The 14,526-nt window shown below is 41.8% G+C and overlaps 1 protein-coding gene across 2 annotated transcripts in view; it reads left to right on the top strand.

Moving 5' to 3' along the window:
• LOC134535481 (uncharacterized) overlaps positions 1-14,526 on the top strand; it is a 105,645-nt gene that overhangs the window by 46,349 nt on the left and 44,770 nt on the right. The window lies entirely within an intron of this gene.

Raw genomic sequence — 14,526 nt, 5'->3', positions numbered from 1 at the left:
CTACCTCCCTTCAACTTCCTTGCTTCCTACAACAAGACTAGCTGGGAGCGGGGCCAAGGATGTACTCCCGTTTAACTAGAAAACCTATTATTTCACATGTGGCCGTCACACCTTTCATTTGGTTTCATTTTTCAGTTGGTTATTATGAGGCAAGCGGTCGTTGTAATAACAAACCAAGGTGAATTTTTACTCTTACAATTCCTCCCCTATCTGCAAAAAGAAAATATAAATGTACCTCTGTAAAATTTCAAATATTAATATCTGTAAGAATTAGTATTTATTATTAAAGATTATGTTTCCATAATTTAAAAAAATGCAAATTCATTAACTGCAAACAATATTGTAATTAATTCACAATAAACATTTAATAAAGTAAAAAAGAAATTTGTTGATTTTGTAACAAATATATACTGTTTAAAATAAACTTCTTTAGATATTCCATTTATTTTTAATTTGGGTCTTTTTACCATACCCTTAAAACATAAAGGCAGTTATAAACCAAAACGAACGAATAATTCAGTGTGATTCTAACAGCCCCACCAAAAATGTTTTAAATATCCTCTGGTGAAACAAAGCTATGGATTTCTAAAAGCAACATATACCGCTGGGATGTGATACAAACACAACATCCACATAGTTGCAGTTCCCGTCAAATATTTAAGAACGAACATCGAAAACCACATCTGCGCCATTAATTCAGAGAAAATACTCCCCTTCAAATTTTCAAGTCCTATAGGTATCACATGAGATACCGTAAAGATGTTTAGTTATTTCTTCTAGCGCTTCCATTCACAACTTAACTAACAAGCTGTTCCACAGGAAATGACGTCTTAGCTTTAAATGAGAGGTGATTTTTTTTTCTTTTTATCCAAAAAGCCCCGTGGTACTAATAGCCCCACCCTACCTTATGGATGATCATTTATAGCTATTTCTACAGCGAAATAGTGCAAGCTCTTATTACTTAGCTGTCGTGTGGACACATTTTTTTGATTTTCATTTGTTTAGGCCAACTTTTCCCTTTTATGTCTCTACGCCACACATGCTTGCAAGCCAGGCCTGGTTACATCTGGAACAGAGTCTGTGCTTGCTTGTGGTAGTTCGCACGGCTCTAGGCTGGTGCCCTGTATCCACGCCATAAGTGTCGTGATTATTGTGACAATAATGTAGCGCGAACCAGAGCAGGACGTACCACTCTCGGCACAAACCTGCGAGTCCATGTCCTCCACCACGTGGTGCGGGGCGAACATAGTATGGTAAATACAAGCACCGCATTCTTCGTCGACATCATGGCAGAGCGAGGACGAAGCGTTTTGATATCTCCCTTTTTTTTTTACCGTGACAGCGCTTCTCGATACCAGTCTTACTTGCCTGATGCTGGATTAATGTTTCCCATCGCAATCATTGTTTTGTAAACGAATGATTTTTGCGGCTTTGTTTATTATGTTGATTTTCCCGCATTTTAAGGCTGTATTATATTTATTTTTATGCTTTCATTTTCATTTGTATTGAATAACGCAGATGGGCGCCGTTGCCTTACACTCGTCCCTCGGTGCAGCGTGTGACGAGGAAGAGGGCCGGGAAGAGCTGTGTGTCTGTGTGTCTGTGTGTCTGGCGGGTTGGCGGCACTGCTGGGGGAGGGGTCGCCGCGGAAATAGACGAACGACGACCTGGAAACCTTGTCCCCGATTCCGCGAGTCTGGCGAGAGACTGTGGAGACGTCACCACCCGGCCCTGGTGGCGCCTTGCAGCCCGCGCCGCTCCTGCTCTGCGCAGCTCTGAGGGACAACACCCCCTCGCGGCCCCCACTGCATTAGTGTATTTGTACTTTTTTCGACGTATGATTCGGGGGTTAAAAAACACAGTCAGTTTGTGTACTTTTAACACGTTCCTCGTGTAAAGTTAACACTAACTATGTCGTGTAATTTTACACCAAATGTAGATTTGCATTCTAAAAACTCAAGACTGGTGGGAAAAAATCCACATTTTTCGTGTAGATTAATGATTCTCCTGATAATTCTGCACCCAAAATTCCTTGCAACACTTTATGATGTGTTGATAACTCTAACCTGGTATGTGTAATTTTACACAAGCGGTGTGTATTTTAAAACATTGTTTGTGTGTAACTGTAAAGGTTAAAATACACTTACACGTGTCGTAAAAATGTACCTACATCAGTGGAAGTACAGCTGGCATCTACAGCGGTGTAAAACTACACTTTTTCACAGTGTAGGCCGTAACCGTCCGGCTGTCGGTCCAGAGTCCTGATCGGACAAGGAGTAGACCGAGTCCTGCGACAGGTCTAAAGATGGAGTTACCTCGAGTCGCGCCGCTGGAGGTCTGTGTGCTGCGACAGAGACTGTACCACAGCTCTGCCCACTTCACTGTCAACCACGCAGTAGTCAGGAGAACATTGGTGAAAGAAGGAAACCTTGGGCTGTCAAACAATTTAGATTATGAGAACGATTGGTTTTAATTGAAATAAAGTTTTTACTACTGGAGTTTGTTTGAAACATAACTTTATTAACTTAAAAAAACTCGAGTATTTTGTATTTTTGCGTGCACATCATTTGGTTGAAATAGCAAGTAAAATTTGTTTTCAAAAATGACCGGAAATGATTTAGTTAAAGAATCTTATAACAGTGTATAACTAGATCCTGGCAGATGTATAGCAACTATGAGTTGACATCAGCTGGTGTTGCTACTGCCTGGCCGCGCTGTGCCCAGTAGCGGGACTGCGCAGACTCGCGTGACAAGTAAACAATAAAACTTTTTTTTTATGTGGCAGTCCATTTTCCCTTACCACAGTTACCCTAGGTAAGTAATGTAAGCACATTAAATATGCATGAAGGGATTTATGTTAAATCTTCGTTGAGTAAACGTAATCAGCAACAACACACAATATGTAGTAATGTAATTTTGATATCTTAAAAAAATGAATAAAAATATGGATTAATAATTTGAACACAACCGTGTATAGTCAATATTATTATAGAATAAAAAAGACATTAAATGAATTCTCAAATTTATACGTGAATACGAGACACTTTTATTACATACTCTTTTTTAAATTGCCAATTAAATTGATGTATTTCTTCTAAGCCATCCTCAGTGAAACTGAATGGTCCGCTGCAGCGTGGTGGCTGCCGCGTGGCGCCCTCCTCTCTAGCGACGCTCAACTCGGACCAAGACGACTCCCACAGCAGCCACGCCTCGCCGGCGCTCAGACCTGCCACACTCGTCACACTCGTCATGCCGACACCTCCACGTTGCTCCCGGTCCGAAGCTCTGGCAGCGACATCAACTCGTCACACATCAGCAGTTCCCACTTCGTCCACAGCCGGGTCATTAGTGCACTGCCCCAGTTATTGTGTCCTCTTGATAGCCTCCGGCGACCTGTGCCTTTCTAGCACTCGCTCACTCGCACTCGCTAGACGAGTAAGAAAAAAATAAAACTAAAGTCGTCGGCGAGTATTTCCGTACCTTGGCGGCAACTTGCTCTCGCCCAAAGGTCGTAATTCCACTCAGTGGTTTTCCAGTAATTGGCCAACCCAGGCCTGTATAAACTCCTCGGGCTGTCATCCACTTGGTTGTGGAAGCGCCCGGAAGCATGGCTTCACTTCCCCGCCTCCAGGGGGTGGAAGGAGGGGTGGTGAGGTCACGTGGTTCCCCCCTCCACCCGCATGGCTGGTGCGAGCCTTGAGGCTGTAGTGGTAGGCCATCAGGGGCTGGCCTCCGAAACATCGTCGAAATCATGACTACGCTGCGGCCGGCGGAAACCAACCGCTGAAGAGAGCGCATCAAGACCCTGTCTCGCTTTTTCAGTTTGTATCAAAAATTAATATTTTACAGTTTGGGCAAATTAAAGGCTAGATTTTCTTCCTAAAGTAAAATTTATATTATTTAAAAAGAGATGATTGCATATCCTCCATTGTTTGTTTCAATTTTTCTTTAAAGGTCGCATCAAGATGTAATTAAATTCTTATTTTTATTTTGAAAATGTTTTAATGCAGAGGAAAGGTATAGATTTGTATTTTCAGGCTATGAAATTTAGGGTTAAGTGTGTTAATGAATTTTTAAAGAGCATCAAATAACGTAGCTAAAGAATCTACAAAGGATTTGGGTTAAATGTTACATCATGTTTATAAAGTTATTCCTACCTCTATCCTATTGAACACCAAAGCTTGGAGTAGGCTCCGCCTGGGAGTGCTGCGTGATGCATCCCGCAACACTGTACTGTTATGCTCGAAGCCTAATGTCACAGATCCGGGGGCTTGCTATATAAAAAAAAATTCGTGCCAAACAAACAAGAAAGCGCGTTATATTGCAGTGTGTTTTATCCTCCGACTTCCCTTGCAACAACATGCTGTTCAGACGTCACATGTGCAACCTCTGTGAAATCTCCAAGTACCACAGTTATTGATTGAGTCAAGTGCGGGTTTCGATAGGATGTGTGTACTTGAAACTTCATCAGTGAAACCTCTCGTTACTGTGCCTATTGGTGTTTTTTTTTCTCAATAATCACGTCCAGGATGTACTACTGCAGAATGGTACAGTATCATGTTTCGAACGCCGCTTATTGTGACCGAGACATTGGAAGGGCAGGCAAGCTCTGGTGAAATGTATGTATCCACTCGCTATGAAATATGGACTCATAAGTTTCACCACGTTCAAATGAAACTTCCAATCACCTGTTATCTCTGCTACCGAACATATGCGAACAAGTCACTATTTCTATATACTGAATCTATAACTAGGTTGAATTTATTTGATGTATTCCTTTTTAACATATTAAAACGTCATTAACACGCCCTGAAAAACACCATTTTCGATTCATGTGATGGTTATATACTACCGATTATTCATTTATATGTGGCTAAAAATATTGTGTTTTTTTTTCTGTATTATTCAGATTCAGAAACAAAAAAACATAATAAACGATACCTCATTTGACCTACTTTCTGCAAAGTATTTTGCACATCTCCCCCTCCCCTTTTCGACCTCAAAGAGGAAGAGGGTTAAACCCCCCCCCCCCCCCCCCTCAGATCTTGATTCGTGCCACCAAGCTGAAGTAGATGACGAAAGGTGGTTGTTTGTGTGGTGGATGTGTATCTGCTGGCTAGCTGCTGGTTGGCGCGCAGCCAGGGGCCCGCAGAGCCCCCCTGGGGGGGGGGGGGGTGTTTGCCCGCAGTGACGCAGGCCCACGGCACAGAGATGCTGCTTTGCATCACACAGCCCACAGGACTGGGCGAGTCGTAACTCAGGCATCGGCTTATGGTCATAACGGAACCACCTCACATTAGACAATATTCCGAAACACATGGAAATATAATTTTGCAAAAGCTTTACTTCCACCATTAGTTATGTATTATATATACATACACACACACACAGAATATCCCATAACTCTACATCAAGGCGAGAACAGTTACTATGCCAATTAAACACGGCTCTGAATCAAAAACCTTAATTCATAAAATGACGTGGTTTAGTTTTACAGGCATTACTTCATCCCCACCGAGCACCAAATTATCAGATACTGTGACTATATTTTTTGGGGGGGAAAATTAATTGTGCTACTTATGGGCACAAATTATTTTTATACGGTTAACTTTGACCATTCATGCTGTAAAGAAAATTTATTTGCTAACTTGGCAAGTTATTTGGTTTAATCAGCCATTTTTTTACATAACTTGCTTGGTAAAAAATAATAATTTATACCACAGGACTAGCTAAATTTACCCGATATTGGATATTTTTTGCCGCGTAAGTCATCCAAATAACTTTTGAAGTTATACATGTGCAATGGCGTATCTTCAAAGAATTGTATCAAATCAAAATAAAATGTACCACTTACGTCACTTTAAAATAATACCTTTCATTTTATTCTCTTAAAAATAAAAATAAAAACTTCATCCAACCAATTACTTGAAAATAAATAGTAAAGTCATACTTTCCATGTCAATACGATTGGAAACTTTCGAGACATCCTGCACGTTGAAAACATTCTTTTAATCTCTACAGAGTAGTCCAGAATGCTGTACAACATTAAAATATAGAAAACTATCTACTCCAGCTGTGTGCAGACGATATTTGTTTAGGTGATTGAACGTTGCCTGACTGTAGATTTCCCCAACAAGTAAATTTCAGAGTCATCGCTGAGGATCCATAGTTGCACGTAGTAAACACTTTCTTGCTAGTAATAAATGTTTCCGTGCCCCAGTTAACAGTGTAACCTGAATAAATAAATAAAAATTGAAATAATGTCTAAACATGAGATCTGTGAAACGCGGTTGGTTCCCGACCAGCAGTGCTCTATGTGGTTTCCCGTCAAATAGATCTGATTTTGAGCATTTTGCACTGACAGATGTACGTATAGTGTATGGGAATAAAGCAGTAGAGTATTGCATTTGTTTAGTTTGCTGAAGAGCCTATTTGTATGAGTAGTTATGTTTTTTGTTAGCCCAAGCATCGTCCGATAATAGGTTTTGTTTATTTTTGTGTTCAAAAAGAGTTTGGCAATTCGTAAGTACCCAGTAATGTCGACTTCCATCCTTGTTTGAGATGGTCATCTTCTCGTCGACACGCAGTCCTGCTGCTAGAACATCCAGCACAGTATACATTATGTCCATTACAGAATGTCCTAGTTATAAATTGTAGTAGTTATAAACTATAAGCTTCCTTTAGTTTTGGTTCAAGGTCACAAATAAATATTAACTCCAAACAGTTTTAGATAAGCGTATGCACGAGTACTGCTTTGTTGTTTTCTCGCTTGTAGCGCCACCTACGCAAAATGGCGACCTCTGAGCTCAACGTGCGTTTCGTTTGTACGAGACTGGTTAAAAGTCGAAGTCTCTGACCGTTGGATTGGTCGAAAGTGTCGAGACGACATAGCCCTTTTTCTTTTGGGGCTTTTTAAAAGATAATGTCTAAGTTCCGCTGCTACCTAATGGTTTTCAAGAGTTGAGACACGGAACTGAAGAGGCTATTGCTTCCATTACTCCGGACGTGTTAAACAAAGTGTGCGGAGAGTTGGAATTTAAGATTGGTTGTGTTCCATATTACTAAATTGTATATATTGTACATTTGTAAGAAAAACTAGGTCAGCTTACCTTCAATGTGTTGTATGATTTGTTGCAAATAGTCTAAATTAAACTGTTATAATGTACCTTTGAAATTGGGAAATTATTTTATGAACATCCAGTATGTAGACTCAGGGCGCGGTTACACGGGAGTCTGAACTACTTCAGGTGAACATGTTCAGCTGTTGAGTGCGGTTACACACAGTCTGAACATGTTTCGTTCGAGGCCATTTCCCATTTAACTTAAACAGGTTGGCAAAGTAGTTCAGATCGACATATCTTCTACATTAGCCTCTGATTGGCTGTTTAGAATATAAACAGTCTTTTGCAGAAATTCAAGCTGGAAAGTGTTTCTGGCACAAGTTCGAGTAATATTTTACCGAATGCAACAAAAAAAATCAACAGATAATTATATATATATATATATATATTAATTGATCCTAATTTTCTTAAAACTGAGATAGGTACTCTCGCTCAAAAAATAATAATAAATAAGTTTAAAAATTTTACTGTGCATGTTGTTTGAATTCCCGATTTGTAAAAAAAAATATTGAGCAATATAAAACACATTCCATTTGTGCTGATAATGCTGTATAAACAAGTGAGAATATCACGCGTTTTCTGGATACAATTACAAAATAGAGATCAACAACACAGTCATTCGTTGACAGTAGACAATCGGTATTAGAGCTAAACACACTTTTCAGCAACTACAGTGTAACCGTACACTTTCGCGTTTGTAAACGTGTTTACTTAAACATGTTCACCTGAAGTAGTTCAGGGTCCCGTGTAACCGCGCCCTCAGTGGCTCTATCTGGCCTCTAGCCTGCGACATTAAACCACAGGGTGGCCCTCAACCATAGCCTTTACTCAATGATTGCACTTTCACATTGTCTAGCGAAGCAGTTGCTGTGTGGTGAAACATGACAGCACTTTTCACAAAATCACTTGCCCACTTTCGCGGTGATGTCATTAGATACCAGCTAGCCACTCTAGGCTTCGTTCACGCAAATTTTGAGATATTGCTGATATTTTACCATTGTAAGAAAAATATGTTCTTAACTGTGAACTTATTTTTACTAAAGAAATACGCGAATTGATAGGTGTATATAATATTTCATAACAAAACCATTTAGGGCTGAATTTTCGAAATATGTAATGCGTAGGCCTATTTTTTAAAATATAGATTTCAAATTCGTATTTTATAAATCCCTTTTTAGTGTATTCGGATGTACAGTTTAACTTTAAGAAATCACAACCTGTTTTTCAGTTCATGAAAGAGTCTGTGCTGATACGCGGCCCACATGAAGTTAAATGTAATAAATATAGAGTTTAAAAACATAAACATTATGAACCGTCGTTTCCTGTGCGCGTGGCTGCCATGAACTATGCGCCATCGTTGTTTCGTTGTTTTGTTGTTTGAGTTTTGAGAGCATTCTACAGACACGGTACTCCATGGACAAGTTTCAGATAACAGGAAGTGGGGTTACACGACTGTAATCAGGAAGCCGTGGGAAGTATTTTCGTATTGATTATTAAGTGCATTTTGATTAAACTTTTTATATTACGTGAGTAATTACTGTGTGTGGCGTGGCGTATGCACAACTACGTAACTTTTATTTTGGATTGTTGTATATTGCGATTGCTACGTTAGGCGCTTAGACGCCTCATCTGGACCAAGCCCAGCTAGGCGTCGGTTTCTTCGGGGAGTTCCTCGTGCCCCCAAGGACTGAACCTGGGACACTCAGCGGTACGTTTAGGCGCCAATTTGGACTTGGTGAACTTAGACATTTTGAAACGGCAACTGCCGTTGTTGTGGGCCTAGGGACGTGCGGCGTCTTGCAGCCAAACATTCACTACAGGGTAGGCCGGGCTGTGCTTCTTGATAGCGCCAGGCTTAACTCGAGGTCCGCCTCATAACTTCCTGGCGTATTGTGCCCCACGCAGCCTCCGCAATACCCACAGAGAGTTGCTCCGTGTTTAACTGAGTGTCAACAGAAGACGTGGAAGCACAACATCGAGGAGAGGAAGCATTCGAGAACTACTTGTTTACAAGAAGAGCTCCATTCGCTAGAAATCATGCACAAGTTCACTTAACTAATCGCAATGTGTGTAGATTCTTTTAAATTAGCGCTGTTTACAACTGTGGCATTTTGTGCGCAATTCCTAACATTTTCTTTCTATTGTTTGACAGGTTTTGCATGTGTTAACGGATATTTTTTTTTTTTTTTAATTTAGGAATCTGAAAATGCTCACTTTGGCTATTTTGAGCATATTCAAAAATGGCATGTATTGCGCGGGGTAGACCTTGTCTGAATGCTGGCACAAGAAAACAGACTGTGGATGTGGTTGTTTCGGGAACATGCAGCGATGGCGCTGCACCCCGGAAAGCCACGATGCAGGGACTGCAACCTGCATGCCGTGGGATGCAAGTGCAGGGGCGCCTGTGACGAGTCGCAGATGAGGCGAGCCTCGCGTGTAGGCCATTGATTGTCGGGTCGATGCCTCCTGCCGCGGTTCATCAGCGCCTTCTCAGAGCGCGCTCGGGAAGTGGCATTGTGCTGGCGAGTGTTTGAACCGCCAGCCCCGGAGCAGGCCGGCCAGGCCGACACCCACGGTGGAGCACCTCTAGTCACCGAGACTGAGACCTAGTGTTTTGAAGTAGTTATGGGCCCGTCCGCTAGATAGCAGTTTTCATAATATATTCCTCACATAACTACATTAATTTATTAGGAGAAGTAATGTATAAGCTATTATCAGGCAAACAAACCAGTGAAAATTCACTCTATTTAGGTAGCCACTAATTTTGTGGTGTGTAATACGAGATTTTGCACCTCCTACTCCTTTATTTATTACATGGCGGTTTATTAAAAAACAGCATTAAGTATTTTCGCATCTATTAAATTAGTTTTGCGCCGCCGAGGAGATAACTTAATATAACCAAAAAAAAGTATTAACTAAAAAAAACTTTGTATGAGAACCTCTCCGAGTTTTTATTTGCTGGTAGTTGTGGGCCCGCCCAACAGATAGCGACACATGGTTTCAGTTTCCACTGTAAGAGTCGCACTTGTTTATTTCCCTCCTTGTTCTGTGGGCCGAGTGCACTGTGATTGTGTGCTGTCCCTCGGTGATGCTTCGAGCCGCAGTGTGTACTCATACATACATAGCTACTAGTCTTATGAATTCTACTGGTTACAGTAAGACCTTCACTGATATTGCAAATGCATCATTACTAGCAGAACTCGGCTGACGTTCTGCCAGTGTTTTATTTATTTACCTCTATATATATAAAGTGGATGGTATGTGTGAAATTTAGAATCTGTAAAGTGTTTGAAAAATGGCATTCCATTTTGAATTCACGCACCAAATACAGTCACGATCACTATTTGTGCTGGTGTGCCGTCCCTCAGTCTCCTCCGAGCCGCCCGCCTCGTCTCCTGGTGTGCCGTGACAACCACCGAGTCAGGGAATGGTAAGGGGGGGGTGTGTGGTTTGAAAGGCAAGTAATCAACCAAGGAAAAAACAACACTATCTGGCGCCAGTTTGTTTCCTGTCAGATTGTGGGGCGTGCCGGAGTGACGCGGCGAGTTCCGACACTGCGGGGAGCCCTGGTCACGCCCAGGAGAGAGGCAGCTGGTTCTTGTGCGGGCAGCTGTCGCCGGCTGTCTGCCAGTGTCTGGTCCCACTGCTTCCTGTCGCATTCCTAACCATTTATATAATCAGGGGCGCAATAACTACATTTACAAAGGGGGGGGGGGCAATATACCTTTTTATAAAGAATCATCGATCCCCCCTATTGAAGCGGATCCCCCGGGAAAATTTGTATTTCAAGGTGGAAAATGGTGCTATTTAAGCAGTTTTATTATCTTAAAATTTATTACACAGCACTTTCTTTGCCCCCACTTCAAGGTTTCAGAGGGGGGAAAAATTCCCTTCCCCCCCCCCTGTTGTTGCCCCCCTGAATATATAGGATGATTGGGGAGAAATAGGCCATGATAGGTATTTTGCAAACGAAAGGGGAGGGGAGAAAAAAATTAGTTCTTGCCCCGGGTGGAAACTAGTGTAGTTGCATCACTGCAGATAGGTGGTGTTTGCTGCATAAGTCTTGCTTGGCGTTAAAGCCACAATCAAGCACGCAGTAGTCATACTTCATGCTGTGCAATGCTTCAAACATGCTTGAAGTGACTTCTGGAGTGGTGTGTGGAGCAGACCGGGATGAGGAACGCAGGACAGGCAGTCGAAGGCAGCCTGGGGAGTGCAGGCTAGTGTAGCGTGCCCTTCTCGCGATGGAAGGATAGGTACATCTAGTGTGTGCGTGCCGATGGAACTGTGACATGTTCGCCTGGGAACATGCGACTAACAGCTCGTGCGTGCTGTGTAGGCTGCGTTCTCTCGCGCTATTACCCCCCGAATTAGTTTGTCTAGATTTACGAAAATACGTTCTTGGTTTGATTTCCCTGCGGTGTTTCTCAGTTGTGGAGATGAGCAGTCATCGTCCGTCGTCGCAGTGTTCTCTAGGGACCCCGCGCCTCAGATACTTACACGCCCACACAACTCTGCAGTGGTCTAGAAGCACCAATTGGCAATTACAAATGAAGTGTTAGGATCGCCGCAACGTTTGAACAGCGCGCGGCAGCACGTCGTCCCCTCCCTCCTTCCCCCTCCTGGTGTGTGCTTGCTCGCTCCCCGCCTCCTAGGCCTTGTATACGGCTGTGAAGCCTTGATTCGGTCGAGAGCTCGAGTAGTTTGTAATCCGGCATGTAGTCAGTCAGTTAGGCTTAAATTTGTGCGACGTGCGCGACCTCGGGGGAAAAGAAAATGTAAGTTGGAGTGAGGCGGTGGCCCTTGCCATGACGTAAACGTTTGTTAATGTTTGAGTATTTTGTCTAAATTCCCTTTCGATCGCCACCTAGAAAATTTTTATGTTTGGATTTAATTTGATTTAATTTAATTTAACTTCACGTTGTTGGTAACTCTTCTCCCCTGAGACACCGACGTACGTAAAACGTACCATAATTAAAATGTTTTAAGAAAATGTAACTTACTTTTGTAACGCATGTAATGCGCATAATGTAGTGGGTTCTCCCTACATTTCGACAATGTTGTAAATTAGCAGTTTCAATGCGTTTACCTTGTGACGCCCCCTTTTGATGGCCCGTAATGGGACCGGGCATGTTTCGCACCACGTGGTGCCGGCATAACTTACATTTTTGTGGCCTTGATGATGGCTCGTTCACTTGAACTTTTGTGCACAATCGCTTATTGTGGACCACATTGGTCTTTGTTAATCAATTTGTTGTTTGTAATTTTTTTGGCCGAATTAAAATCGTAAATTATTAAAGTTGAATTCTGTAGTTGTGTTAGAAATACCTGTTCTCAATCCCTGCCATGCTATGGCGTCCTACCCCGCCCTTATGCCTATAGGCATTACACAAACATGTTTCTGATTAAGGAGCATGAGGTCGAGGATGGTGTCGACCCAACTGGGTGTTCTCTCCACAGTCTCTGGGTGATGAGTAGTAGAGCAGGTGGCTGAGGGGCGTGGACAGGCGGGACGATGGTTCAGGAGACCAGCAGGTGTCCCTGTGCAGTGCTCTCGGCCGGTGAAGCCTTACAGCCACTTCCTGCAGTGGTGCAGTGTCGTGAGGGGCGGTTAGTGCCGGCTGGCCGCTCTCCTCCTCTTCCTCTTGCTCCTGGCGGGGTCGTCGGCCCTGCAGCTCCGGCGGGGAGCCTTTCTTTCACAGGCGAGAGTTACCCCAAGTTCCGTATCCTTGAGGCAGCTGTCCCAACCTAATTGACCATTAGTTATCTTTTTATCAACACCGCCATATTTATTTACAATGAACCAAAAAAAAAAACCGAAGATGCACGATCGGGCGTTTGGCTCTCTCGTCTGTGAAAAGAAGGCTTCCCTTCACTCAGTAGTTCACTCTTAAACAAGGGTGAAAAAGGGGAACAGGGTTCGGTAATTATACATCTTTCATCGGCGAGTTGGTCCTGTGGTACCATACAATAAAAAAATATACAACATAATTAATTTTATTTAACTTTCTCTGAACAATTATTTTTCCAGGATTTTTTGGCAAATTTTCTCTAGCTACAGGTTCGTGCTCCTGGTAAGAATTTTTTACCTTCTTCGTTGCTCTTTGTTCACACCCCTCCCCCCCCCCCTTTTTTTTTTCTCCATGGATACGTTCTTGCTGATAGGTGAAATCCACGAACTGTACTGTTGGCACTCACAGGTTCAATTGAAGCAGTCGTGGCAGAAGCTGAGTTTATCACAGATATATCATCAAGAAATTGTTCGTTTTTCCCTATAATAAACCTATATTATTTCAGATTGTCAAAAGCTACGTCTTATTTCTAACAAATTTTGTTCCGTTAATAACTAAAACAAAAATAAAAGACCACATTGTTGTAATAAATGTTAACGGCAACGTGCCGGGCGAAATACCGCTCTGTATCCAGACTGTTCAATGGTAGCAGGCCGAGAGAACATCGGAGAGATCAGCGAAATATTTTTTGTATACTTCGACCCAGCGATATTCCATTAGCTGGCTCGCATATTCAGACACTTGGTGCCATTTCAGATGGCAGGTGTGTGTGAGCCATTGTCATGGCGGTTGTGTGGCGCACAACAACTGTGCTGTGCTGTGATGTGCTGTGCTGTGCTGTGCTGTGCTGTGCGGCACACACACACTGTTAACTTATAGGCATTGAGCATCCTGCAGGTTAAACTGAACCATGGACACGAGATAGAAGGAAATAAATATTTCTGAAGTCATCTCAACAAAACGTACTTATTCTTCGGCACACTGCGACATATGAAAGGTAAAGTTGAGCTCTAAGGGGTAGGTTCCTGATTTTCTATTTTATAATTTCGTACTTTGGCTCAATCTAAGTTGAATTTATAATATAACTGTTTCAATTGCTTGTAAATAGTGATATATATTAAATAAGTGTTCATTAATGGTTTAATGCACCTCAAAAGGCCATTAAGTATTTCAACATTTTAACATAAAATTAGAGCATTTAGTTATGCGGTGCTCAATTGTGAATTACCTGTTTGTACGAGCCCTTTGTCGTAAAAATTATATATTTATATTTTTTGTATGGCATTCATATATGTATAGATAGATATTTGAGTATGTTAAAATTTAGTGCTCCTGTTTTTTTTTTTTTTTTTTTTTTTTTTTTTTTTTTTTTTTTTTTTTTTTTTTTTAATTCAAAACGAGATACCTAATGATTACACTCTCTCTTCATACCAGTGTTAAAATGCAAAATAGCATTTTTGGTTCTTGAAACCAATAAATACTAACCAAATTGATAGCAACTATTTATAAGCAATTACAGAGGCCAACAATAGTTTTGGTGCCGCGGTATTTTGATCTGATTTCATATGAAGTTGGTGCCCTGAATTCAAATATGGCATTAGTTTTTTTCCTAG

This window comes from Bacillus rossius, chromosome 8 (genome assembly GCF_032445375.1).
Source record: "Bacillus rossius redtenbacheri isolate Brsri chromosome 8, Brsri_v3, whole genome shotgun sequence".
Taxonomy (NCBI): domain Eukaryota; kingdom Metazoa; phylum Arthropoda; class Insecta; order Phasmatodea; family Bacillidae; genus Bacillus; species Bacillus rossius.
Note: the sequence above shows the minus strand (reverse complement) of the source record. Positions and strands in the feature narration are given on the sequence as shown.